Source organism: Rhinoderma darwinii, chromosome 11, assembly GCF_050947455.1.
Source record: "Rhinoderma darwinii isolate aRhiDar2 chromosome 11, aRhiDar2.hap1, whole genome shotgun sequence".
In the NCBI taxonomy this organism is placed as follows: Eukaryota; Metazoa; Chordata; class Amphibia; order Anura; family Rhinodermatidae; genus Rhinoderma; species Rhinoderma darwinii.
The window spans coordinates 53,721,893-53,749,758 of record NC_134697.1 but is presented as its reverse complement, the minus strand read 5'-3'; the positions used below and the strand labels follow the sequence as shown (position 1 = coordinate 53,749,758).

General features: G+C 42.5%; 1 protein-coding gene across 3 annotated transcripts in view; it reads right to left on the bottom strand.

Annotated features, from left to right (window-relative positions):
* MARCHF8 (membrane associated ring-CH-type finger 8) overlaps nt 1-9,688 on the bottom strand; it is a 172,527-nt gene extending 162,839 nt beyond the window's left edge. For 2 of the 3 annotated variants that reach the window (XM_075841519.1, XM_075841517.1), the window contains exon 1: nt 9,471-9,688. The gene's annotated coding sequence lies outside the window, so the exon portion shown is untranslated. The remainder of the gene's footprint in view (nt 1-9,470) is intronic. The other variant, XM_075841520.1, reaches the window with a different exon arrangement.
* Nucleotides 9,689-27,866: the final 18,178 nt, after the last annotated feature.

Below are 27,866 nucleotides of genomic sequence, written 5' to 3'. Positions count from 1 at the left end.
CCAGTGAAGAAGTGGTCGTGCATGTGCGTTTACTCTCCATTATAGTCTTTGGCGAATACAGAAACAGATGAGCGATCGGTGAGCGGTTTCCATTTCACCCATACACTATAATAAAGTATAAGCGGCCACTACACTCATTCTCAGGATAGGAGGGGGGGGGGGGGATCAGCAGCTGAACTCCCACCATTCTGACTTATGGCATATAACACGGTGGATTCATCGTTGGAAAACCCATCCACTGCAGCTGATCAGGTCATTAGTTTAAATTTTTTTGCTTTACATGTTAATAATCAGCAAGGTTCTAAAAAAAAATCCATGATTAACAATAAGCCCAACAAACAGTAACTATAATAATTCAGATTACCCATGAAATGCCATATTGATTTATGGTCTTTATTTCTGGCTAGAAAATAATAAGTATAATAAATATATTGTTTCAATTGTTACGATTTCCAAAATATTAAATCTGCTTGCCATGATACCGGCTGGCTCCGGGGACCTCTATGATCTCAAATTAGCAGTTCACGGAAGAACTATTTATTGTTTAATAAAACCGGGCCAGTTTATTTTATAAAAAAATTAAATTAAAAAACATCTACTGAACTGTGTTGCCGTAGAAACAAAGATAGTTTATGCAATTTGGCTAAAAGCATGGAATATCAATAGACGAGATTGGCACAGTATGTTACACGGACATATCCTGACCGCTTAGTGCTAATCCTCCAGTCAGATGGCGTTACCCTCACAAGCCATAAGATACTTCCAACCTCAGACCCTTTTACAAACCAAAAGTCTTATGTTTTTATAAAAAAAATAAAAGTAATAATAATATATTTGAAATACATTAGTAAGCGGAAAATTTTGAAGCAGTGCAACATCAGATATATCGAGGCACATTTACAAAAAAATTGTATGTGACAAATTCTCAAAAAGGTGACATGGTAGTATGTGAATTTGGCGCAACTACCGCTCAGTAGAAATTATTTTACAAAGTTCTGACAGGTCATTATATAGTCAGCTTGTAATCCTTGGTGGTCATATACTAACAGCAAGTGTTCTCATGTACAGAACTGTATTACACACTGATTGAGGGCAAAATTGCTCTCTATTGGGCGACGCATCTCAGACTGTATTTAAGGAGTACCAGCCACATCTGTTCAACTGGTTAACTGACCTGAATAGCACAGTTTCCCTGATTCCAGCACGGATTCCCCCCCCCCCCCCCATTATACTAATTTGCTGCGTGAACTACCCTCAAGCTGCCTCGCGCTGATTGGTCAGAATCAGAGGCAGGGAAGCTAGCTCCACCCCATTGGCAAACTACAGAAAATTAGCTTCTAGGGAGCCAGCCCAACAGTGGGCCATATCTCTGGAACGGGGGGCGTCCAGGGAAAAAATAAATACAACGCTGGAATCAGGGAGACCGTGATATTTAGGTCAGTAAACCAGTTCAACTTCTATGACCTAGTGATTGGTCCTCTTTATGCCCTAAATCCAGATTCCATCTATTTAAAAAAAAAAAAAAAAAAAGATAACACTTGCGTGCCCCAATTGGTATGAATTCACCCCGTATTTGGGATCCATGTCATACTGATGCAAAATATGATCTTGTAAATGATAAACATATGTTACTTTTTCAATATTTGAACTTATTGGCTAGTGCCATTTATGTGGGTAAGGGGGTTGTCTGGATTTATTCGGCTGTCCTTTTTGGGAGTACATATTTGAGCACAGGGTTTGAGCGCAATGTGCAAATTCTTAAACGTCAGAAACTATGACCTGCCTGGAGATGCAAAGGCAAATGGAAAGTTATTAAAATCATGTCGGGTGGAGTCAGGAGTCTATTTTAGTAGGCATCGGCAGTGGGAAAGTTGCACAGCGTTTTTGAAACCATCCAATATTATTTTGGTCATTATCCCATTGTATTTGTAGACGGCTGAACGTTGCTGTTGGTTTGGGCTGAGTAGTAGCTACATACTGAATATGGATCATATTTTGCATCAGGTTGAAGTGTATAGTACCACCAAAATCTTATTTAAACAAATTTTACAACGTAGTGATTAAAGGTTTATGGCATATCCACAGGACCATGTAAGTAAAAACAGCCTAGCTCGCGTGCAACGCTGCTTCCGTGACTGGCATTCACTTCTATGTAAATGACGGAAACAGCATAGCTCAGCGAGCTATACTGTTTTCTATGTACATGGTCGGAAATGACAAGTGGCAGCGGGAACAGAGAGAGGTAGAACGGGGTCTAGGGCGCTCCTTTCTAGAGATAGGTGCGGGTCCCAGAGGTAGGACCCACATCTACCTGACATTTATAGCATATCCTGTGGATAGATCATAAATTTCCCTGATGGGAAAAGCCCTTCAAGGTCACACTTAATATGATTTACAGGAATGGTTAGTTAAGGGATGTGAAATTAGAGAAAAAGCTAAAATTGTTCCGAATTCCCTGCAAATCTGTCGGTAAAGTTTATAGTTTGGGCCTGTTCACATCAACGTTGGGCTTCCGTTAATCGGTTCCATTCGACCTTTCCCTCAGGGAAACCGATGAACGGAAAGCCAAACGGAAAGCATAACTTCCGTTTTTTTTTCTCGCATAAATAATAGCGTAGTAGACAACGCTATTGTTTTCGCAAAAATCTGAAACTTTACGAAACAGAAACCAACTGCAACAGAAGCATTACCATTGAAATCACTGGTAATGCAAACGGAAGTTATGGTTTCTGTTCGGCTTTCCGTTCATCGGTTCCTCCGACGGGAAGGTCAAACGGAACCCGACGCGGACGTGTAAATATCCTTAGTGATCGAAATTCAGATTACACTGATCAGGGAACTTTATTTTTCTGCAACCTTGCATTTTATGTAATATAACGACACGTTATTCAAGCAGTTCCCCACTACAAGCTTCTATAATCATTGTCAGAAATAGGAAGCAGACGCAAAAGATAAAGAAAGAGGAATGTTAGGCCTTTGTACTGTAGGAGATGGCAAACCAGAATACTAGCACATTATGAATGATTTACAATAATTATTTTGTCATCTCCATTTCATATGCAATTGAATGCTATCTATTGCTCCCTGTAATCAGCCATTTCAGTTTGACTCCTGTCTCCCGGCGGGGGAAAAACAAGGGTCAGACAGGTTGTGTTGTAATCTGTCTTCTCCCTTGTCTTCCCCCTGATTCAAATGTGTTTCGAGTGATTGACAGCCATCTCTGGATGAGTGCGCATACAAAGAGCTGTCAATCACCGAGTAGGACCGCCCACTGGACTCCTAAGCCCAGAATTAGCAGAGGTTTAAATGAATAAAATACAAGTTATACTGAATCTTTTCCCACAAAACTATATACCAATCTGCTCAGCTCCTCCTTCTCTATAACCTGCTGCCCACGGCTTGGACTGCATTTTCAACATGACAGGTTCCCTTTAAATCCAAGTCCAGATGGGAAGCTGGAATGTTTAAATAAATAGAAAAAAAAAAAATTACATATGTAATGGCACCATCACTTTGACCTTGTAAAGAAAATAAATGTCTCTAGTTTCTTGGAATGTTTCATAAAAACTTTATCGCAGTCTTATTAAAGATAAGATTTCAGGGTGTATACCTAACCTTCATGAGATCAAGAGATCATCTTATATGTAGGGCCAACATTACTGACAGGAAGTCCAGACAGAGGTCTGTCCCTATGATCGCCACTTATATCCCGTTACAAAAACACAGCGGCATGCAAATTTCTCAACCGGGATGACTAACATTATCATTTTTCTTCCACAGACATCAGAAATGATAATTGATTCCGGTTCTCACAGGAAATATATTTTTCACAAGTGATAACTATATGGATTATGGCTACTTGCCACGGAAGAAAAAAATAAAATAATTAGTATGCTATGTATTAACCCATTGTAGAGCGTATAAAGGAAGCAAAATGGTTCTCTCATATAGTCATGTAACCTGAGAACGAGTACAAATATATAGCTCCTGTTATAAGGGAACATACAGATAAATACGAGAACAATATACTACTGTGCAGAACTTTAAATACAGATTGTCTCCCGTTTATGAAGATCCTTTTACACGGGCCAACGAGTAGTCATATAAACGCTCGTTCCCGATCATTTCCCTGTGTAAACAAGGCAACGATCAGCCGATGAACGAGCAAACACTCGATCATCAGCTGATCTGCTGGTTTATGCAGCAATAAAAATAATCGTTGTCGGCAGCTCATCCCCCCCGTGTAAACAGGGAGACGTGCTGCCGGCAGAACGGAAATGTATGGGGACGAAAGGTCGGAGTAACGATTTCTCGTCCCCATATATTATTGATCATGGCTCCTTGTAAAAGGAACAAACGAGCGCCGATCAACGAGCTGCCTCATTGATCGGCACTCGATTTCACGGCACATATAGGCCTGTGTAATAGGACCCTGTCTGGTCTCATCACAATTCTAAAAAAGTCAAAACTAGTAGCAACAAAACAGATATCATCTGAGGATCTGAAGACTACAGGTAAAATAAAGATACCAGGATCCCATGGCATGGTGGGTTAGTTCCAGAGATATACCACCAGGGAACATACACTGACTTGGTACCACTTACATAGGTCAGTATAGTATGGGTACAGGTCTGCTCTCCTATTAGCCAAAATGGCCCAAAAACAAAGCACAAAAACCACATTGTGCCGCTTGGCTAAAAGGATAATTCAAAGAATACACCAGACTCATAGTTATGAGTCTAGTGTATTGATAAGGGGAGCCCTCTCCCTCCCCCAGCCCTCCAGACAGTGATTAAAGGGAACCTGTCAGCAGTTTGGAGTCCTCCAAACTGCTGACAGCACTTTATACAGGGTGGTGAGTGCAGCGTTATCATAGCCATGTGGTCAGTCATGCAAGTTGCATGACCGAGAAAACTCTGTTTTGTTGTCCCTGGGACCACGGTTGAAGTTCCACCCTCTGATCTAAGTGATGGATCTGGCAGTCTCCTAATTGGACACTAGAGCCGTCACTCACAGTAGAGGGGAGGGGCTGGCAGCATTCAGTGAAGAGAGCCTGGAGCACGGAACATGAACAGACCGCCTCCGTGGCACTTGTGATTGCGGCGCCGGGAACATCAAAACGTAGATTTCCCCGTCATACAACTTGCATGACCGATACCACAGGTATCATTACACTGCACACCTCCCCTGTATATTGCACGGTCAGCAGTATTGAGGACTTGCTGACAGTTTCCCTTTATCAGGCTGCTGTGTGTACACAGCAGCCAGCCATTGATCACTGCTGAGAGGGGCCCGGGGGAGCCCTCCCTTCATGAATACACCTAACCAGAACTAGGAGTCCGGGGTATTCTTAGAAATATATTTTTGTGCCACTTTGGCTAATAGGAGAGTGGACATGTCCCAATACTATCCTGCCCTACAAACAAAGCAAAAACAGCATGCCCAGTGCCTGGACATTCCATTTTTGGAATGTGTGGTGACCCCAGCAGTCATAAGTGGATAGGCCATAAACCCCTCAAAAGTGGCAAGCTCGGCTCCTCACATACAATGATATATTCATTACGTATGATCATTTATTCCATGCAGCCAGGCTATAAAGGGAGATAGACTGGTCACAATTCTGCTATATTTTATCCACTGGAGAATCATCTAAGAGAAGATAACGCTAATACAATAACATATCTGCACCGGAGCACTACTAAAACGCCTTCATTATTACTGCAGGTCCCTGCGCACCCACAAAACATGGATATGTCCTATGCTTCTTTGTACCTAAATAGAGAATAATGCTGTGATACTTAAATATTCACTGCATGAAGTAAAAAATGGAAAATCTAGTTAGAGGGATTGTCCTGACAACACCTATTTATATGCAGAATTAAGGCATAGAGGTGCCCCCCCCCGGAGAAGAGCAAAGACTGTCTCCGAAGGGGCAGACCTGCTACCGGTGTGTCTTACATAGACGTGTTAAAACAAGACCGCCCCCTTGTTTTACACCTACTGCGGTACATGTGTCAGTGTAGGCTCACGTGAGGTCTGCGTGAATAGCGCTGTGAGGCTTGAAGCTTTTTGCAGGCTGTTTAAAGAGCAACTCTCACCTCTCCTGACATGTCAGCTTTAGTAAATACTTGTATTCCCCATGTAAAAACAATGCTACTTTTCGTAGAACTCTGAACTGTGTAATACCTCTGTTATCCCTCCTGGAAATGTCTGATTAAATTGGCAACTAGGCATAGCCATTCTCCTTGTCCAAGAGGCGTGTCCCTACACAGTCTCACTGTCAGCACTGATTGGACATTGTTAGTCCGTGTAGGGACACCCCCCCAACTGGTCAGGACCTGATCAGGACCTCCCTTATGATGTTACATTATACTTATCATAAGTTGATGCGTTCCTGTCATCTTGGTGACGTTGTGATGGAGGGCTGTCGTCATTTATTACATGTAGAGAGAGACTATTCCTTATTCCCTTCCCTCCTTTCTAGATGCACATATGGTGCCCCCCCCCCCCTTTTTATATATATGATTTGTCTGATGTATATCTGTTATGATAAGCCATCCCTTACTGTTCATTATTATGATTATATGTTCGACTAGGTCACATATGCGCCTGGGCCTCACCCGGGGCATCCGTGCCTGTGTCTTTATCACAGCCTATTGACTCTACTCTTTTGTTTTAAGTCATAACATTGATCTCTGCGCATGCGCCATTTAGTCCCGGTTTGGGTGACTACATATATATTATGTTCACATTAGCCCCTTTACGCCTGCGTCTCTAGGTCGTTATTACCTACTTATCCTGTTTACTCCTCTCTTCCAAGGACAAATATTATGCCACTGCGCCTGCGCTGATTCTGCCGTTACACTGATAGAAACTCGTTATCTTCCGTCCAAGTTACGAAAAATTTGATCTGCACATGCGCCAATGAGCCATGCGCTTTCACGCATGCCTCATTTATTTCCGACTTGGTTCACTACATATTTACTAAATTTAAAATTGCCCGTTTGCGCCTGCGTCTTTAATTCCACTCACTTTTGTATTTCACTTACTTTTTGTCTCTGAGTACATACACTGTGCAGTTGCGCTTGCGCCGCCTCTGCCGTCATTTGATGGGAATTTGCTATTCCCTTTCTGAGTCATTGCAAATGAGATCTGCGCATGCGCCAGTGGGCGCCGGTATAATTGGCGTGACACACATAGACTAAGTTCGATTTTGTGCCTTTGCGCCTGCGCCCTAGCCCCTGTGCTATTGGTTAACCTTATACAGTTTTCCATTTGTTGTCTCTCCCTCTCCACACTACGGACCTGTCTCCTATGACAGGATTGGCTGTCCCGTTGACACACCTCCACCAAACGTCAGTTACTGGCCCATATCAGGAGCTTCCGTCTCGCCGCGTCGCCATTAGCCCCGTGTACCCCTGAGGACGCTACTCTGTAGCGAAACATGTCGGGGGGGGGCTTTCAAATTCCTACCACTGACCGGTCTCACTATGCTATCTATTTAGTTGACTATTGTCAAGCAATCTAACCTACTATACTTGTCAATGCGTACCTTATCGGTAGCCACTCTATGCCTGCACCACAGGCAAAATACTGTCATCCGGTCTTCTGGTAGTGAGAATTTTAAATTTGTGTGTGTGGTCGTCTTGCTATAAGTAGCTAATAAAGATTTACTTTTATTTTATTTTGTTGGGTACTTGGGAAATTAGGCTTGTCGCCTGAGGGCGACACTTTCTTCTCCTGTAATTCATTAGTGTGCCTGCCAACTACCTGGGGTCTCTTTCATTTCTCTGTGCCCCCAACTGGTCACACTCCGTTTTGAATTTCTTCCTAAATAGGAGGAATAACAGAGGAACGGCACAACGCAGAGTGCTAAGAAAAGAGGTTTTAGAATTGTTATATTATGGGAACAACAAGTATTTACTAAAACAGACATGTCAGGAGAGGCGACAGATCCTCTTTAAGGCTATGTTCACACAGAGTATTTTGGGGGAGGAATATCTGCCTCAAAATTCCGTTTGGAACTTTGAGGCAGATATTCCTCTCCCTGCACGCCGATTTTCGCGGCAATTATCGCGCCGTTTTTCGCCCGCGGCCATTGAGTGCCGCGGGCATAAAACAGCGAGATATACGCTTTCTCCTGCCTCCCATTGAAGTCAATGGGAGGTCAGAGGCGGAAGCGCCCGAAGATAGGGCATGTCGCTTCTTTTTCCCGCGAGGCAGTTTTACTGCTCGCGGGAAAAAGACGCCGACGCCTCCCATTGAAATCAATGGGAGGCGTTCTTGGGCCGTTTCTGCCGAGTTTTGCGACGCGGTTTCCGCGTCAAAAAACTCTGCAAAATACCCCGTGTGAACATAGCCTAAAGGACTACTTTAAGACTATTTAAAAAAGGAGTAATCAATATATATGCTCCAGTAGCATTAGTACTGTGGGCTAGGTACGTTTCACAGAAAGAGAAAGGTCCCCCCATAAATCAAATAGGCAACTCCAAAATATATACCAACAACGCAAAAAAGAGTTTATAGCCAAACATATATATAAGTAATAAATATTTTTATTAACATATTTACAAACAATTAAAAGATATGGAAAGAAGGACAAGACCCTAGTAAAAAAAAGATTGGGAGCGGTTGCTGATATTTCTAGTAGGAACATGGGAAATCGCAATGCTGTCCACTAGTTCTGATCAATACAAAAAATCCCCTTTTAAAATATGAACAAGTGAGCTAGATAGAAATGCTATATAGCTCAAAACCATCAAATACAGGTGAACATTAGGTGATCAGGGGAAAGTTCATAGTAAAGTGCCAGTGCAATTAGTTACCAGAAACAGATAGCAGCTTACCCATAATGAAGGTAGTGAGAATCAGTATTCGCTCCGACACATTAGCCCCAACGCGCGTTTCGCTATTAAGTTGCTTCCTCAGGGGGAGATGTGTATCATTTCCGATGTTCCTACTAGAAATATCAGCAACCGCTCCCAATCTTTTTTACTAGGGTCTTGTCCTTCTTTCCATATCTTTTAATTGTTTGTAAATATACGTTAATAAAATTATTACATATACATATATTTGGCTATAAACTATTTTTTGCGTTGTTGATATATTTAAAAAGGAGGTGCAGACACATTTATGTTTCGTAAATAAAGTGCAGCACCAGCATTTACTGACCCATCACATGATCTAGTTCCCAGAAGATGACTCATACAGATACCATAGCAACAACTGACACCAGCAACACTTGAACCCCTCTATGTTGTGCAGAACTGCTGCGCCCAGGACGCAGGGACTGCTGCGCCCTGGACGCAGGGACTGCTGCACCCAGGACACAAGGACTATTTAATGATATTGCATAAATAAAAGGTAACTTCAACCAGAGGTCCGTGCTGGAAATTGTAGTCCTACTTCAACTGAGGCTACAGGTTGCATTACCTCTGCAGTGCAGTACACGACACACAGTAAGCACTGACCTGTTATAAGAAGGTTTCCTGCGCTGATCTCAGCCCCCAAGCGCAGTGATAGATGAGAAGTGAGCAGAGCGGTCACCCAGAGCCTGACATAGGGCGCACGATCACCATCCACACACTGAGCGTAACAGTCTCCAGCACGATCAGCTGCTGATTGCACGGGGAAGCGCGAGCTCCAGGTGCGCCTGTTGACAAGCAGCTGCAGCCAATGCTTCCGCGTTACGTCACACGGACGTGGCAAATGAGAGCGCATTACACAAAAGCATTATCAGTTTTGCACGGTAGGCGTCGCTGCTGCGCATGTCGCTGGATAAGTAGTGTGCTCTCGTCGGCGCGCTCCTTGTTCCTGCTGTGCAGTGATTAGGGAGGAGATTACCGCGGAATATCAGTGCGTGTGCGGATAGATAACGCCTACTTGTATAAAATGTATGTAAATTGTTATCATTAGTCTTGCCCCGAAAATATTTGACCACGCCCCAATAAGACCTCAACAGAGCTCTACATCTATTGCCCGTGATCAGTCCGAGTTCCACCACAGTTACAGGCAGCAGGAATAGTCACATATTAATGGCCAGAATGCCCCCACAGAAAGTCACTAGGGAAAGTGCTTTATAATAACAGCATGCCCCACAGTTAGTGGCAGCTAGAATATCCACATAATGATGATGAGTGGCCCCACAGAAAGTGACTAGTGAGAGTGACCCAAAATAACAGCCTGCGTGCCCCCCCAATACTGACTACCAAAGTGCCCCCACAGTTAGTGGCAGATAGAATATCCTCATAATGATGACAAGAGTGGCCCCATAGAAAGTGACTAGTGAGGGTGACCCAAAATAACAGCCAGTGTGCCCCCCCCCCAATACTGACCACCAAAGTGCCCCCACAGTTAGTGGCAGATAGAATATCCTCATAATGATGACAAGAGTGGCCCCATAGAAAGTGACTAGTGAGAGTGACCCGAAATAACAGCCAGTGTGCCCCCCCAATACTGACCACCAAAGTGCCCCCACTGTTAGTGGCAGATAGAATATCCTTATAATGATGGCCAGTGTTCCCACAAAAATACACCAGTGAGAGTACCCCACAGAGACAGACAGTGTCCCCCCAATACAGATGACCAGAGTGCCCCCATATTTACTGGCAGCTAGAATATCCACATAATGATCGCCAGAGTGCCCCCACAGAATATCAGCCGTGCCCCATAATGACAGCCAGCATGCTACCCCTATACTGACAACCAGAGCCCCCAAAGACAGTGGCAGCCAGATGGTCTCACACTGACAGCGAGAGTTCCCATACAGACAATGGCAAGGCAGGTACCTGGGGAGTCAGTTACAGCCCATGTGACTTACAGACCAGAGCTGTAGCTGGGCTTTTGTTAACCTGGGGCAAAGATTCAGAGACAACCCCCTGTAGAATCCGGCCCCTGGGGCGATCAGCTAATAGCCCGGGGTCCCACTCCTGGAACACTTGGCAAATAACTAATTTTTCCAGTGTAAGCCACAGCATTTCCCCTACAGTGGCCACTATAAAGGCAAAGTAGTATTACATGGTGGACATTCAGGTGAATGGCCTTCCCTGTACTTTAAGGACTCGTCGAGTCCGCAAAATACGGCCATAATAAGACATGTACGATCTTTTTGCGGTCCAGGCTCGCGGTCCTGTGCATGGACTCATAAAAATGAATGGGACCGCAATTCACCTGCAGATTTGCGGGTGAATTGCGGCCACAAAAACACGTTCGTGTGCATGGGGCCTTAATGCAGGTCTCCGTTTTGACTCAGAGAGTCTTCATGATACAACCCCTTTAAAGCAGCACAGGCAGAAGAGGGAGGGGGAAGGCTCGATCTCCAGAGACCCGCGTCCTATGCCTCTCCCAAAATCCTTTTCTAACTGCGCCTGGTGCAAGTGCCCCATCAGCCCCCTTCCCTAGTTACAACCTCAACTATAGACAGTGACCAGCCACAATGCCCCCTCAGAACACACAGTGACCTGGCTACATTTGGCACTCATGGGGGATTTCATGACAGGCAGAACATCCACGGTGAACGAGGAAGAAGGGGATTGAGTTTAGTGTGAACTCCATGGTTGCCACCAGGGAAGTACTGGTGATACTGCTGTTAAGGGCAAATAAAGGGGCCAAACTCACCTGTGGGCTGCCAACCTCCCTCTACCCACCAGTTACTGAATTGGGGTCTACGAGTTATAACCTAAAAAAAGAAAGGACCCTATCAAATAGGCAATATTGTGCAAACTGGGTTACTAACATAATGCCCTTCATTTCATATGTGTATATGTACCTGTCCCAATAAGTATTCTGTTCCCTCCCCAATGGAGCCACACAATTTATTATATGCCCCTTAGAGGCACCATATTATTCTCCTTAAAGGCTATGTACACCTTTGAAATCATGTTTTTTTTTTTATATATAAAAATGTATCAGTGTGTTTGGTGCAACTTTCTAAATACTTTTTATTAAAAATGATTTAAAGAGACTCTGTCACCACATTATAAGTGCCCTGTCTCCTACATAAGGAGATCGGCGCTGTAATGTAGGTGTCAGTAATGCTTTTTATTTAAAAAAATGATCTTTTTTCACAACGTTAGGAGCGATTTTGGTTTATGCTAATGAGCTTTCTTAATGCCCAAGTGGGCGTACTTTTACTTTCGACCAAGTGGGCATTGTACAGAGGAGTGCATGACACTGACCAATCGGCATCATGCACTCCTCTCCATTCATTTACACTGCACTAGCGATATAGATATATCACTATGTGCAGCCTCATACACAAGCCCTAACATTACTACAGTGTCCTGATAATGAATACACATGACCATCCAGCCTGGACGTCATGTGTACTCAGAATCCTGACACTTCTGACTCTTTTTTGTGAGATTCCAGCAACGGATAAGAAATCTCGCGAGATCACGGAGCTAAACGAGATTTGGTTTCACTTGCCGGAATCTCACAAAAAAAGAGTCAGAAGTGTCAGGATTCTGAGTACACATGACGTCCAGGCTGGAGGTCATGTGTATTCATTATCAGGACACTGTAGTAATGTTAGGGTTTGTGTATGAGGCTGCACATAGTGATATAACTATATCGCTAGTGCAGTGTAAATGAATGGAGAGGAGTGCATGATGCTGATAGGTTAGCGTCATACACTCCTCTGTACAACGCCCACTTGGTCGAAAGTAAAAGTACGCCCACTTGGGCATTAAGAAAGCTCATTAGCATAAACCAAAATCGCTCCTAACGTTGTGAAAAAAGATTGTTTTTTTAAATAAAAAGCATTACTGTCACCTACATTACAGTGCCCATCTCCTTATATAGGAGATAGGGCACTTATAATGTGGTGACAGTCTCTTTAAACTTTTTGAGATACAGCTACTTTGTATCCTGTATACAGAGCAGCTGGGTCTAATGCTGAAACCTGTATCTGTCAGCTCAGCAGCACTGACGGATTCAGTATCAGGGGGTCTCTGCCATGCAGGATCGAGCTGTTACCGATCACATATAAGTTCATAACTTAGATGTGATCGATAACCGCTATAGGGCAAGTAAGTTAGGGTAAACGTGTTATTATCTACCATCCTCCGTTTGGTATTAATCATCTGACTGTTATCATCACCCATCATCCATTTGTTCCCATCATCCGTCCAACATTTATCATCGTAGTCCATCTCTGTCTTCAATTGATGAGTCCCGGTCTCTCGTATTTCTGTTTCCTGTCAGTGATGTGATCCATGCTCCATAATGCCATTCTCTTCGACTGTCCGGTATGTTCAATATTCACCCCTATTGTAGTCCTGGGACCTCTATAGGTGAAGCATAGTCCTGACGTTTTGTGGCTAGCCGACATCGTTACATCCCCATACAGTTTGAATTGGGCTGGATAAAAGGCTCACTAAACTAGCACCGATCAACTTTTTATATCGATAATCTGTGCCCATGGCCAGAAATCTGCCTGTGTAAATCCAGCTTTAGACTGAGACCAGGAGCCTCCAGAGGCAGCACATGTGATTACTACTGTTAAACGCTTCACCCGACATCTGCCATATATATACGGCAGCCCGTGAGCCCGCTCTATAGAACGAGCGTGTTGGCTGTGTGTTACAGCCAACACTGCAGGGTAACGAGCGGAATCCCGCTATTTAACCCGTTAAATGCCACTATCAATAGCGACCGCATGATTTAAATGACTAGAAACGGGGGCGGCCCCCTGTAACGTTCCAACTGCCTCCCCGCGACGCAATTGCAGGGTGCCGTTGGTTGGCCTGGGTGCCTGATGAAGGTCTTCCATCTTCACATGGTGGCATTGTTTAGATGTGGAGTATGGTGGTATTGTTTAGGTGTGGAGTATGGTGGTATCATTTAGGTTTGGAGTATGGTGGCATTGTTTAGTTGTGCAGTATGGTGGTATTATTTAGGTGTGGAGTATGGTGGTATTATTTAGGTGTGGAGTATGGAGGTATTGTTTAGGCGTGGAGTATGGTGGTATTGATTAGGTGTGGAGTATGGTGGCAATGTTTAGGAGTGAAGTATTGTGGCATCGTTTAGGTGTGGAATATGGTGGCATTGTTTAGGTGTGGAGTATGGTGGTATCATTTAGGTTTGGAGTATGGTGGCATTGTTTAGTTGTGCAGTATGGTGGTATTATTTAGGTGTGGAGTATGGTGGTATTATTTAGGTGTGGAGTATGGAGGTATTGTTTAGGTGTGGAGTATGGTGGTATTGTTTAGGTGTGGCGTATGGTGGCATTGCTTAGGTGTGGAGTATGGTGGTATTGTTTAGGTGTGGAGTATGGTGGCATTATTTAAGTGAGGAGTATGGTGGCATTGTTTATGTGTGGAGTATGTTGGTATTGTTTAGATGTGGAGTGTGGTGGCATTGTTTAGATGTGCAGTATGGTAACATTGTTTAGGTTTGAAGTATGGTGGTATTATTTATGTGTGGAGTATGGTGGTATTGTTTAGGTGTGCAGTATGGTGGTATTGTTTAGGTGTGGAGTATGGTGGCACTGTTTGCTGTAGCTGTGGAGTATTGCAGAGTGGTTTAGGTGCGCAGTAAGTTGGCGGTATCTAGGTGTGCAGTATGGCTGCATTATTTAGGTGCGGAGTTTGGTTGGTATTGTTTAGGTGTGCAGTATGGTGGTATTATTAAGGTGTGGAGTATGGTGGTATTATTTAGGCATGGAGTATGGGGGTATTGTTTAGGAGTGAAGTATGGTGGCATTGTTTATGTGTGGAGTATGGTGGCATTGTTTATGTGTGGAGTATGGTGGCATTGTTTAGGTGTGTAGTATGGTGGCATTGTTTAGGTGTGGAGTATGGTGGCATTGTTTAGGTGTGGAGTATGGTGGTATTATTTCGGTGTGCAGTATGGTGGTATTATTTAGGTGTCCAGTATGGTGGTATTATTTAGGTGTGCAGTATGGTGGTATTGTTTAGGTGTGGAGTATGGTGGTATTATTTCGGTGTGCAGTATGGTGGTATTATTTAGGTGTGCAGTATGGTGGTATTGTCAGGTCCGTATTTCACACCGAATAACCACCTCTGTAAATTGAAAGCTGAAGGCATGCCTGGAGAGAAGTACACCACACAGAGTAATGTTTGGTACAGCTTCCCTCTCTCAGTCAGGAGGAAGACTGAAAACTTTTATTCAGAACAAAGAAACACAAAAAGAGACACATGCCTCCTCCCCAGAGATGTGGGAGTGCCCAAGCCCCCACCAGTTTCTCAGACTCACTCTTCTTGCATTCCAGGGGGCAGTGTCTTCCATAGGTGTGTCCAACATGAACAAAGAACTTGTTATATATATCAGTATATTACACAAAGAACTGAAATGGATAATATTTTTCAAACAATATACATAGTATTGATCCCTGACAGTATTATTTAGGTGTGCAGTATGGTGGTAATATTTAGGTGTGCAGTATGGTGGTATTATTTAGGTGTGGAGTATGGTGGTATTATTTAGGTGTGGAGTATGGTGGTATTATTTAGGTGTACAGTATGGTGGTCTAATTTAGGTGTGCAGTATAGTGGTATTATTTAGGTGTGGAGTATGGTGGTATTATTTAGGTGTACAGTATGGTGGTCTCATTTAGGTGTGCAGTATGGTGGTATTATTTAGGTGTGGAGTATGGTGGTATTATTTAGGTGTACAGTATGGTGGTCTCATTTAGGTGTGCAGTATGGTGGTATTATTTAGGTGTGGAGTATGGTGGTATTATTTAGGTGTGGAGTATGGTGGTATTATTTAGGTGTACAGTATGGTGGTCTCATTTAGGTGTGCAGTATGGTGGTATTATTTAGGTGTGGAGTATGGTGGTATTATTTAGGTGTGCTGTATGGTGGTATTATTTAGGTGTGCAGTATGGTGGTATTATTTAGGTGTGCTGTATGGTGGCATTGTTTAGGTGTGCAGTATGGTGGCATTGTTTAGGTGTGCAGTATGGTGGTATTATTTAGGTGTGCTGTATGGTGGTATTATTTAGGTGTGCAGTATGGTGGTATTATTTAGGTGTGCAGTATGGTGGTATTATTTAGGTGTGCAGTATGGTGGTATTATTTAGGTGTGCTGTATGGTGGTATTGTTTAGGTGTGCAGTATGGTGGCATTGTTTAGGTGTGCAGTATGGTGGTATTATTTAGGTGTGCAGTATGGTGGTATTATTTAGGTGTGGAGTATGGTGGTATTATTTAGGTGTGCAGTATGGTGGTATTATTTAGGTGTGCAGTATGGTGGTATTATTTAGGTGTGCTGTATGGTGGCATTATTTAGGTGTGCTGTATGGTGGCATTGTTTAGGTGTGCAGTATGGTGGCATTGTTTAGGTGTGCAGTATGGTGGTATTATTTAGGTGTGGAGTATGGTGGTATTATTTAGGTGTACAGTATGGTGGTCTCATTTAGGTGTGCAGTATGGTGGTATTATTTAGGTGTGGAGTATGGTGGTATTATTTAGGTGTGCTGTATGGTGGTATTATTTAGGTGTGCAGTATGGTGGTATTATTTAGGTGTGCAGTATGGTGGTATTATTTAGGTGTGCAGTATGGTGGTATTATTTAGGTGTGCTGTATGGTGGCATTGTTTAGGTGTGCAGTATGGTGGCATTGTTTAGGTGTGCAGTATGGTGGTATTATTTAGGTGTGCTGTATGGTGGTATTATTTAGGTGTGCAGTATGGTGGTATTATTTAGGTGTGCAGTATGGTGGTATTATTTAGGTGTGCAGTATGGTGGTATTATTTAGGTGTGCTGTATGGTGGCATTGTTTAGGTGTGCAGTATGGTGGCATTGTTTAGGTGTGCAGTATGGTGGTATTATTTAGGTGTGCAGTATGGTGGTATTATTTAGGTGTGGAGTATGGTGGTATTATTTAGGTGTGCAGTATGGTGGTATTATTTAGGTGTGCAGTATGATGGAATTATTTAGGTGTGCAGTATGGTGGTATTATTTAGGTGTGCAGTATGGTGGTATTGTTTAGGTGTGGAGTATGGTGGTATTATTTAGGTGTGCAGTATGGTGGTATTATTTAGGTGTGCAGTATGGTGGTATTATTTAGGTGTGCAGTATGGTGGTATTATTTAGGTGTGCAGTATGGTGGTATTATTTAGGTGTGCAGTATGGTGGTATTATTTAGGTGTGCAGTATGGTGGTATTATTTAGGTGTGCAGTATGGTGGTATTATTTAGGTGTGCAGTATGGTGGTATTATTTAGGTGTGCAGTATGGTGGTATTATTTAGGTGTGCAGTATGGTGGTATTATTTAGGTGTGCAGTATGGTGGTATTATTTAGGTGTGCAGTATGGTGGCATTGTTTAGGTGTGGAGTATGGTGGTATGATTTAGGTGTGCAGTATGGTGGAATTATTTAGGTGTGCAGTATGGTGGAATTATTTAGGTGTGCAGTATGGTGGTATTATTTAGGTGTGAAGTATGGTGGCATTGTTTAGGTGTGACGTATGGTGGTATTATTTAGGTGTGCAGTATGGAGGTATTATTTAGGTGTGGAGTATGGTGGTATTATTTAGGTGTGTAGTATGGTGGTATTATTTAGGTGTGTAGTATGGTGGCATTATTTATGTGTGCAGTATGGTGGTATTATTTAGGTGTGCAGTATGGTGGCATTATTTATGTGTGCAGTATGGTGGTATTATTTAGGTGTGGAGTATGGTGATATTATTTAGGTGTGCAGTATGGTGGAATTATTTAGGTGTGCAGTATGGTGGTATTATTTAGGTGTGCAGTATTGTGGTATTATTTATGTGTGCAGTATGGTGGTATTGTTTAGGTGTGGAGTATGGTGGTATTATTTTGGTGTGCAGTATGGTGGTATTATTTAGGTGTGCAGTATGGTGGTATTATTTAGGTGTGCAGTATGATGGTATTATTTTGGTGTGCAGTATGGTGTTATTATTTAGGTGTGTAGTATGGTGGTATTATTTAGGTGTGCAATATGGTAGAATTATTTAGGTGTGGAGTATGGTGGTATTATTTAGGTGTGGTGTATGGTGGTATTATTTAGTTGTGGAGTATGGTGGTATTATTTAGGTGTGGTGTATGGTGGTATTATTTAGGTGTCCAGTATGGTGGTATTATTTAGGTGTGCAGTATGGTGGTATTATTTAGGTGTGGAGTATGGTGGTGTTATTTAGGTGTGCAGTATGGTGAAATTATTTAGGTGTCCAGTATGGTGGTATTATTTAGGTGTGTAGTATGGTGGTATTATTTAGGTGTGCAATATGGTGGAATTATTTAGGTGTGGAGTATGGTGGTATTATTTAGGTGTGGTGTATGGTGGTATTATTTAGGTGTCCAGTATGGTGGTATTATTTAGGTGTGCAGTATGGTGGTATTATTTAGGTGTGGAGTATGGTGGTATTACTTAGTAGTGGTGTATGGTGGTATTATTTAGTTGTGGAGTATGGTGGTATTATTTAGGTGTGCAGTATGGTGGTATTATTTAGGTGTGCAGTATGGTGGTATTATTTAGGTGTGTTGTATGGTGGTATTATTTAGTTGTGGAGTATGGTGGTATTATTTAGGTGTGGTGTATGGTGGTATTATTTAGGTGTGCAGTATGGTGGAATTATTTAGGTGTGCAGTATGGTGGTATTATTTAGGTGTGCAGTATGGTGGTATTGTTTAGGTGTGGAGTATGGTGGTATTATTTAGGTGTGCAGTATGGTGGTATTATTTAGGTGTGCAGTATGGTGGTATTATTTAGGTGTGCAGTATGGTGGTATTATTTAGGTGTGCAGTATGGTGGTATTATTTAGGTGTGCAGTATGGTGGTATTATTTAGGTGTGCAGTATGGTGGTATTATTTAGGTGTGCAGTATGGTGGCATTGTTTAGGTGTGGAGTATGGTGGTATGATTTAGGTGTGCAGTATGGTGGAATTATTTAGGTGTGCAGTATGGTGGAATTATTTAGGTGTGCAGTATGGTGGTATTATTTAGGTGTGCAGTATGGTGGCATTGTTTAGGTGTGGCGTATGGTGGTATTATTTAGGTGTGCAGTATGGAGGTATTATTTAGGTGTGGAGTATGGTGGTATTATTTAGGTGTGTAGTATGGTGGTATTATTTAGGTGTGTAGTATGGTGGCATTATTTATGTGTGCAGTATGGTGGTATTATTTAGGTGTGCAGTATGGTGATATTATTTAGGTGTGCAGTATGGTGGAATTATTTAGGTGTGCAGTATGGTGGTATTATTAAGGTGTGTAGTATTGTGGTATTATTTATGTGTGCAGTATGGTGGTATTATTTAGGTGTGCAGTATGATGGTATTATTTAGGTGTGTAGTATGGTGGTATTATTTAGGTGTGCAATATGGTGGAATTATTTAGGTGTGGAGTATGGTGGTATTATTTAGGTATGGTGTATGGTGGTATTATTTAGTTGTGGTGTATGGTGGCATTGTTTAGTTGTGCAGTATGGTGGTATTATTTAGGTGTCCAGTATGGTGGTATTATTTAGGTGTGCAGTATGGTGGTATTATTTAGGTGTGGAGTATGGTGGTATTACTTAGGAGTGGTGTATGGTGGTATTATTTAGGTGTGCAGTATGGTGGTATTATTTAGGTGTGGAGTATGGTGGTATTACTTAGGAGTGGTGTATGGTGGTATTATTTAGTTGTGGAGTATGGTGGTATTATTTAGGTGTGCAGTATGGTGGTATTATTTAGGTGTGCAGTATGGTGGTATTATTTAGGTGTGTTGTATGGTGGTATTATTTAGTTGTGGAGTATGGTGGTATTATTTAGGTGTGGTGTATGGTGGTATTATTTAGGTGTGCAGTATGGTGGTATTATTTAGGTGTGGAGTATGGTGGTATTATTTAGGTGTGCAGTATGGTGAAATTATTTAGGTGTCCAGTATGGTGGTATTATTTAGGTGTGTAGTATGGTGGTATTATTTAGGTGTGCAATATGGTGGAATTATTTAGGTGTGCAGTATGGTGGTATTATTTAGGTGTGGAGTATGGTGGTATTATTTAGGTGTGCAGTATGATGGTATTATTTAGGTGTGCTGTATGGTGGTATTATTTAGGTGTGCAGTATGGTGGTATTATTTAGGTGTGGAGTATGGTGGTATTATTTTGGTGTGCAGTATGGTGGTATTATTTAGGTGTGCAATATGGTGGAATTATTTAGGTGTGGAGTATGGTGGTATTATTTAGGTGTGGTGTATGGTGGTATTATTTAGTTGTGGTGTATGGTGGTATTATTTAGGTGTCCAGTATGGTGGTATTATTTAGGTGTGCAGTATGGTGGTATTATTTAGGTGTGCAGTATGGTGGTATTATTTAGGTGTGCTGAATGGTGGTATTATTTAGGTGTGCAGTATGGTGGTATTATTTAGGTGTTCAGTATGGTGGTATTATTTAGGTGTGGAGTATGGTGGTATTATTTAGGTGTGCAGTATGGTGGTATTATTTAGGTGTGCAGTATGGTGGTATTATTTAGGTGTGCAGTATGGTGGTATTATTTAGGTGTGCAGTATGGTGGTATTATTTAGGTGTGCAGTATGGTGGTATTATTTAGGTGTGCAGTATGGTGGTATTATTTAGGTGTGCAGTATGGTGGTATTATTTAGGTGTGTAGTATGGTGGTATTATTTAGGTGTGCAGTATGGTGGTATTATTTACGTGTGCAGTATGGTGGTATTATTTAGGTGTGCAGTATGGTGGTATTATTTAGGTGTTCAGTATGGTGGTATTATTTAGGTGTGCAGTATGGTGGTATTATTTAGGTGTGCAGTATGGTGGTATTATTTAGGTGTGCTGTATGGTGGTATTATTTAGGTGTGCAGTATGGTGGTATTATTTAGGTGTGCTGTATGGTGGTATTATTTAGGTGTGCAGTATGGTGGTATTATTTAGGTGTTCAGTATGGTGGTATTATTTAGGTGTGGAGTATGGTGGTATTATTTAGGTGTGCAGTATGGTGGTATTATTTAGGTGTGCAGTATGGTGGTATTATTTAGGTGTGCAGTATGGTGGTATTATTTAGGTGTGCAGTATGGTGGTATTATTTAGGTGTGCAGTATGGTGGTATTATTTAGGTGTGCAGTATGGTGGTATTATTTAGGTGTGCAGTATGGTGGTATTATTTAGGTGTGTAGTATGGTGGTATTATTTAGGTGTGCAGTATGGTGGTATTATTTACGTGTGCAGTATGGTGGTATTATTTAGGTGTGCAGTATGGTGGTATTATTTAGGTGTTCAGTATGGTGGTATTATTTAGGTGTGCAGTATGGTGGTATTATTTAGGTGTGCAGTATGGTGGTATTATTTAGGTGTGCTGTATGGTGGTATTATTTAGGTGTGCAGTATGGTGGTATTATTTAGGTGTGCTGTATGGTGGTATTATTTAGGTGTGCAGTATGGTGGTATTATTTAGGTGTGCAGTATGGTGGTATTATTTAGGTGTATTTGTGTGTGCATGTACTGGCATATTCATGGCCAGACCCCCACCTTGACAAAATCCTGCATACACCTCTAACGGAGATTAGTACTGTGAAGAACTGACATATTTTTCATGTCTCAGAACATACTGCAAAATCAAGCCTAAGAGTTGAACTTTAAGACTATTCTAGAGCCTTGCTCAGACTTGAAGAAAGTTTACAGGAGTTTACCACTGCACTAATATGTGGATATGACCTCAGGAAAAACAGTACTTACCCAAGTTCGCCATCTATTGGTCATCAATGAAAAGGCGCCTATTTCTGAAACGCCATAAAGATTGTAATTATTGTTGGAATTTGCAGATATTCTCAGTAAAGTCTACAGTCAGCGTTTATCTTGCCATAAGCAGTCATTAAATGAGTATTTCTGCTGCACTTGGAATATTGCTTATGGTTCAACAAGAGGTACTCAAGTCATTTTCTTCTAACCAGGCTGCATCATGTAGAGGCCAAAAATCATACACGATGCAGAGATATTAATGAATTTTTGAGCCAAACACAAAAGAAAGAAGATGCATCAGTCTCTTCTTTACACTTTTCCTTCCTTTTGGATTTGCTTCTTACTTTGGTTTAAAAAAATGGAGCCAAAAACTTTTTTATTTTGAAACATTTCAAAAGCGGCTGTTTTTCAAATCTTATAGCGAAGCCCATGAAAATAAGACCACTGAACCCTAGAATTGCCACTAAAACACTGTGTATGGAGCCTTTTTTGACAGTGAAAGGATCTGCAGCACGCATGCTTGACCACCTACCTCTCCATTCACAGGGAGATGACTATACACCCTAAAGTGAGAGGCAGTAGCGCATCTTCCATAGAAGCAGACCATGCAACTGTTACGGGGTCCGCGGTGAGAGGTCCGGCGCTGAACTGCGGTATTCGACTGCGCTATTGATTCTGTCAAAACGACGGAACCCTTACAGAATGGTGACAAACGAAAACCATTTGCACCGGATCCGTCCCCATTGAAATCAATGGTGATGCAAACGGAAACCTATGGTTTCCATTCACGGGTTCCTCTGACGGAAAGCTCCAAAGGAAACAAATGAACGGAGCCTCGTCGCAGATGTGAACAAAGCCTAAGAGCCAAGCGTTTACCTGTATATTCTGTGGATATGTCATAAATGTCCGTCATGGGAAAATCTCTTTAACCACGACTGCGTGAAGGGAAGCAGGGAAGTTGGAAAATTCTTAAGTCCCACCCAACCGAAAATGACCACTGGTGTTCTTTGTAGGATTTCTAGAAAAATGTATCAGGAACATACAGAATGAGGAACACCGTGGGTATGTTTATCTTGTGTTTACTTTTATCATTCATTTCTACATGTGATAAGCAGTATATCAATCATGTGCTTCATTTGCCTAATAAAGTGCAATTAACATTTGATACAAGTGTGCGCTAACTGTATAACAAACAATATTTATATGATTAACATCCATTTGTAGTGACAATCACTATATAATACTGTGTATAGTAGAAACATATACAGTCTAGTGTGTGTATATATATTTTTTTATATATATATATATATATATATATATATATATATATATATATATAAAAAAAAACAAACATTAAAAATCACTTGTCAAGGCAAGAAATCCATAGCCACCAGAAATTCCTAGCAACCAGTCTCAAACGCCACAGTTGTTCAGATCAAAGCTTGATTGGTAATGTGCTGATGAGAGAAGAGAAACAACGTAATTTGCTGTGGTTTAAAGGCTATGTACACTTTTAAAAAGTTGTTGTTTTTTTTAAATAAAAATGTCTGTCAGTGTGATAGATACAACTTTTTAATTCCTTTTTAATTAAAAATATTTTAACTTTTTGAGATACAGCTGCTTTATAGGCTGTATACAGAGCAGCTGTATCTAGGGCTGAGACCTGAATCTGTCAGGTCAGCGGGACTGATGGTTTCAGTGTCAGCGGGTCCTGCATTATTTCACCCACAGGATCGAGATGGTACCGATCACATTTAAGTTCATAAGATGGATCCTGCATGTCAAATAATGCATGACCCGCTGACACTGAACCCGTCAGTCCTGCTGACCTGACAGATTCAGGTCTCAGCACTAGCTACAGCTGCTCTGTATACAGGATGTAAAGCAGCTGTATCTCAAAAAGTTAAAATAATTTTTAATAAAAAGTGATTACAAAGTTGCACCTATCACACTGATACACATTTTTATTTAAAAAAAACAAAACATAGCCTTTAATACATTGATCAGATCTTTTTTGTGATAATAAATATAGGTAGAGATTAGGGAACCTCTTAGATCCAGTAAAAATAAAGCTGTTCGCCAAGCTGTGCCTGGTTTCTCTGCACAGTGAATAACACTAGATACCAAATTTGTGTTTATTTTCGGACTGTGAATACACGGTAGCTGGTCATGTTTCCTGTTCAGACACAAAGCCAATTATTAGCTGTCAACCACTGGGCCTATTATTTCTGGATCCCAATATAACATTGTAGACTCGGTCACAATACATAAGAGCTTCTACCGCTTTGAAATTGGTACCTGACAAGAAATGATCTCTCCCTCACATGGCAATGTACTGTAGAGCCGTGTGTTGTGCAGAAGATCCGCGGGAACATCCAGCTGGGAATTCGTGTTTACGGCAATTATAGACTTTGCTTGTATTGCTGCACAGTGTGTGACATTGTAAGAACATTTTTATAGGGGCTTTATAGGACAATATAGATTTTGTGTAAAAAATACAACACATAAGTGTGCCGCTAATAAAGATAAGTAACTCACCAATAGCACTTTATTAACAATTTTGCCAACAAATGCAGACAGGAAGAGGGTGGCAATGCCAGATCTACTTAGTATGTCTGACCCTACAGTCTACAGCCCTTCTGCCCCTGAATTTCTTTAGCTACTAGCCGTATAACGATTTTTTGCTGGCAGAAAAATTTTGACTGGTCTGCGCGTTTTTTTGGCCACGGCCATCGAGCTTCTGCGGGTAAAAAACACAGCGAAAACCACTTTCTCTGACTCCCATTTTTTTTTTTGCAGTTTTTTTTTTTTGCTCGTGGGAAAAAACACCTCTACTTCCCATTGAAATCATTGGGAGGCGATTCTGGCTGGTTTTTGGCGCGTTACGCGTCAAAACAGCACTAAAAGTGTGTGAACTAGCCCTAAGGAATTTGAAGATATTTTTCCACTTGTTTATTCAGTTCTCACCTCAAGAAGGTTTGCTTTTTCTGAAAAGCCGTTCTAGCCGACACTCAACAGCACTTTTTTTTCTTAGAGACAAAACCTTCTCTATTAATGTGTTTTTTTTATATTTAGAACATCTGGCTATACAATTTTGTGGTACGTTTCTACTAGACTCTGCAGTATATGGACCACCACTTGGGACTCAGGGTATGTTCACACGGCTTATTTTCGGCCATTTTTCGGGCCTTAAACGGCTGAAAAATCAGGAGCAGAACGCCTCCGAACATCTGCCCATTGTTTTCAATGGGAAAAAACGGCGTTCTGTTCCGAGGGGGCATTTTTGTACGCTGCTGTTTTGAAAAACGGCCATGTAAAAAAATGCCCACGAAAAAGAAGTGCATTTCACTTCTTGAGCCATTTTTCATTGACTCAATAGAAATACATCTCCAAAAACACTGTGAAAAACGCGCGTTTGATTAAAAAACCTCTGAAAATCAGGAACGGTTTTCCCTTGAAAACAGCTCCGTATTCTCCGACATTTTTTGCTAAGCATGTGAACATACCGTTACCCTGTAATGAAAAAAAATTGCTGCATCCTTAATGGGTTAGAAGACAGTCCTGACACCTGTTGATGATGTCTTGTTTGTTTTGCAGGTCCGTGGAGGAGGCCACGATTCTCTGCAGGCGCCGCTGATCGAGCAGTAGTGTCATCAGTTGATTGCTGGTTTTATGGGAGCAGTGACAGGAGGAAGGAGGGAGTGACAGGCCCTGGCAGAGTCTAGCACTGGCCAGTAGGGAAGCGTGGTGACGCAGATGCGCTGTGCCACAATGCTGATAGGAGGAACCCATATAAGAGGGTGTTACGACGACTAAAGGGAGAGTGAGCAGGTGAATAGCTAGATGCAAATTTTTGGGGCTCTGCTTACACCAAAAATGAATAATAAATAAATAATAAATGAGGACCTACGACTTTGTGATGGTAAGAAGGGTATTTGGAGATTTATACATGAAAAATACAGCTCTGAACCCTATAAAGATATATTATTGTCCGTTTTCTTTCCGTGTATACCCAAGCTATGGCAGGCAGTACATGATCTACAGAATACTAATATTTTATTTGTTGACCGCATCTTATTAGGGTTGAAGATATAATTATGGGGCTTTACAGCTTGTAAATAATCTCCTTACGACGTGTAGACTTTCAGATCATTAGTAACGAAGTAAACACGATCAGAGCCACATAACTCGGGGTAAACCTAGACCGTGTCATTGTGTGATTGATGATCCATCATTTTCTCGGGGACAAATCTGAAGGCCGTTTCCAGCATGCAATCGTGCTATTGTGTTGCATTGTAAGCTCCACATCTATAGTTTCTTTGCTTTATTATACAGGTAACAAAGTAAATGAAACTACAGAATTAGCAAACAGGAAATTAACAAGGAAGTGGTTCATGGACTTAGGCCTTATTTACAGGAACGTGTTAAATGTCCGTGTGACGGCCGTTGAAACAGCAGCCGTCCCACGGACCTTTGTAATTCAATGTGGCCATTCACACAGCCGTTGTTTCAATGGACCGTGTGAAGGGTCCATGGGAAAATAGGACATGTCATATTTTTTTTAAGCTTCTCGCATCACTCCATAGACTCTAATCTATGGGGGATGCGTGACATCGTGTCCCGCAGCGCAGAGCACGGATGCACCTCGGACTTGAATAACTGCTGTTTTTCCACGTCCGAGATGCGCTACGCTTGTGTGAAACAAGCCTTAATCTGACGGCATTATTATAATGCTGGGATTATTTCAAGCCAATTTTTTTTTTCAATAAAAAAGGGCCGAAAGAATGAATAAAATGAATTGATTATACAACGCCATGTGAAAGTATTTACCCTCTTGGTATTTTTTGCAGTACAACTTGGCATTCAAGTAGATTTTAAGAGTGATTTTATGTAATGGGCCTGATAAAAAATAGTCCACATTGTTACAGTGGAATGAATTATTATTTTTTTTTAATAAAAATGTGCATATGTACTCCCAGTGGCGTAACTACCGCCGTAGCAGCCGTAGCGACTGCTACAGGGCCCGCGGCATGAGGGGGCCCGTGTCGCCCGCCGGCACAGGCCCCCACCATGGCCGCATGCTCCGCTAGCAGCCACTATGGCTGCTACAGCGGGACGCCACTGAACACTACGGCAGAGCAGGGAGGTATCTCCCCGCTCTGCCATTAAACAAAAGACATGTATCCCCTATCCACAGGATCTCCACAGGACAGGGGATACATGTGTGTTCGCTGGCAGCGATAAGGAGAACGGGGGACTGAAAGTCCCCTGAAGTTCTCCATCACAAACCTCGGACTTCCGGGGTCTGTGTCGGCAGCTCCGTAGAAATGAATGGAGCACCGGTCGCGCTTGTGCGCATGCGTGACCAGCGCTCCTTTCATTTTTATTGAGCTGCCGACACAGACGCCGGAAGTCTATGGTTAGTGATGGAGAATTTCAGGGGACTTTCAGTCCCCCGTTTTCCCTATCGCTGCCAGCGATCACACATGTATCCCCTATCCTGTGGATTTGTAGGATAGGGGGGGGGGGGGCTGTATGGCGTTCCCTGCAGGGGGGGGGGGCGCTGTATGGCATTCCCTGCAGGGGGGGGGCGCTGTATGGCGTTCCCTGCAGGGGGGAGCGCTGTATGGCGTTCCCTGCAGGGGGGGGCGCTGTATGGGCGTTCCCTGCAGGGGGGGGGGGGCGCGCTGTATGGCATTTCCTGCAGGGGGAGGCGCTGTATGGCGTTCCCTACAGGGGGAGGCGCTGTATGGCGTTCCCTACAGGAGGGGGCTGTATGGCGTTAGCGCCATACAGCCCCCTCTGTAGATAATGCCATACAGTCCCCCTGTAGATATCTACAGGGGGACTGTATGGCATTATCTACAGGGGGGACTGTATGGTGTGAACGCCACACAGTCCCCCCTGTAGATAACGCCACACAGTCCCCCTGTAGATAACGCCACACAGTCCCCCCTGTAGATAACGCCACACAGCCCCCCCTGTAGATAACGCCACACAGCCCCCCCTGTAGATAACGCCACACAGCCCCCCCTGTAGATAACGCCACACAGCCCCCCCTGTAGATAACGCCACACAGTCCCCCCTGTAGATAACGCCACACAGTCCCCCCTGTAGATAACGCCATACAGTCTACAGGGGGGGCTGTATGGCGTTATCTACAGGGGGGCGCTGTGTGGCGTTATCTACAGGGGGGACTGTGTGGCG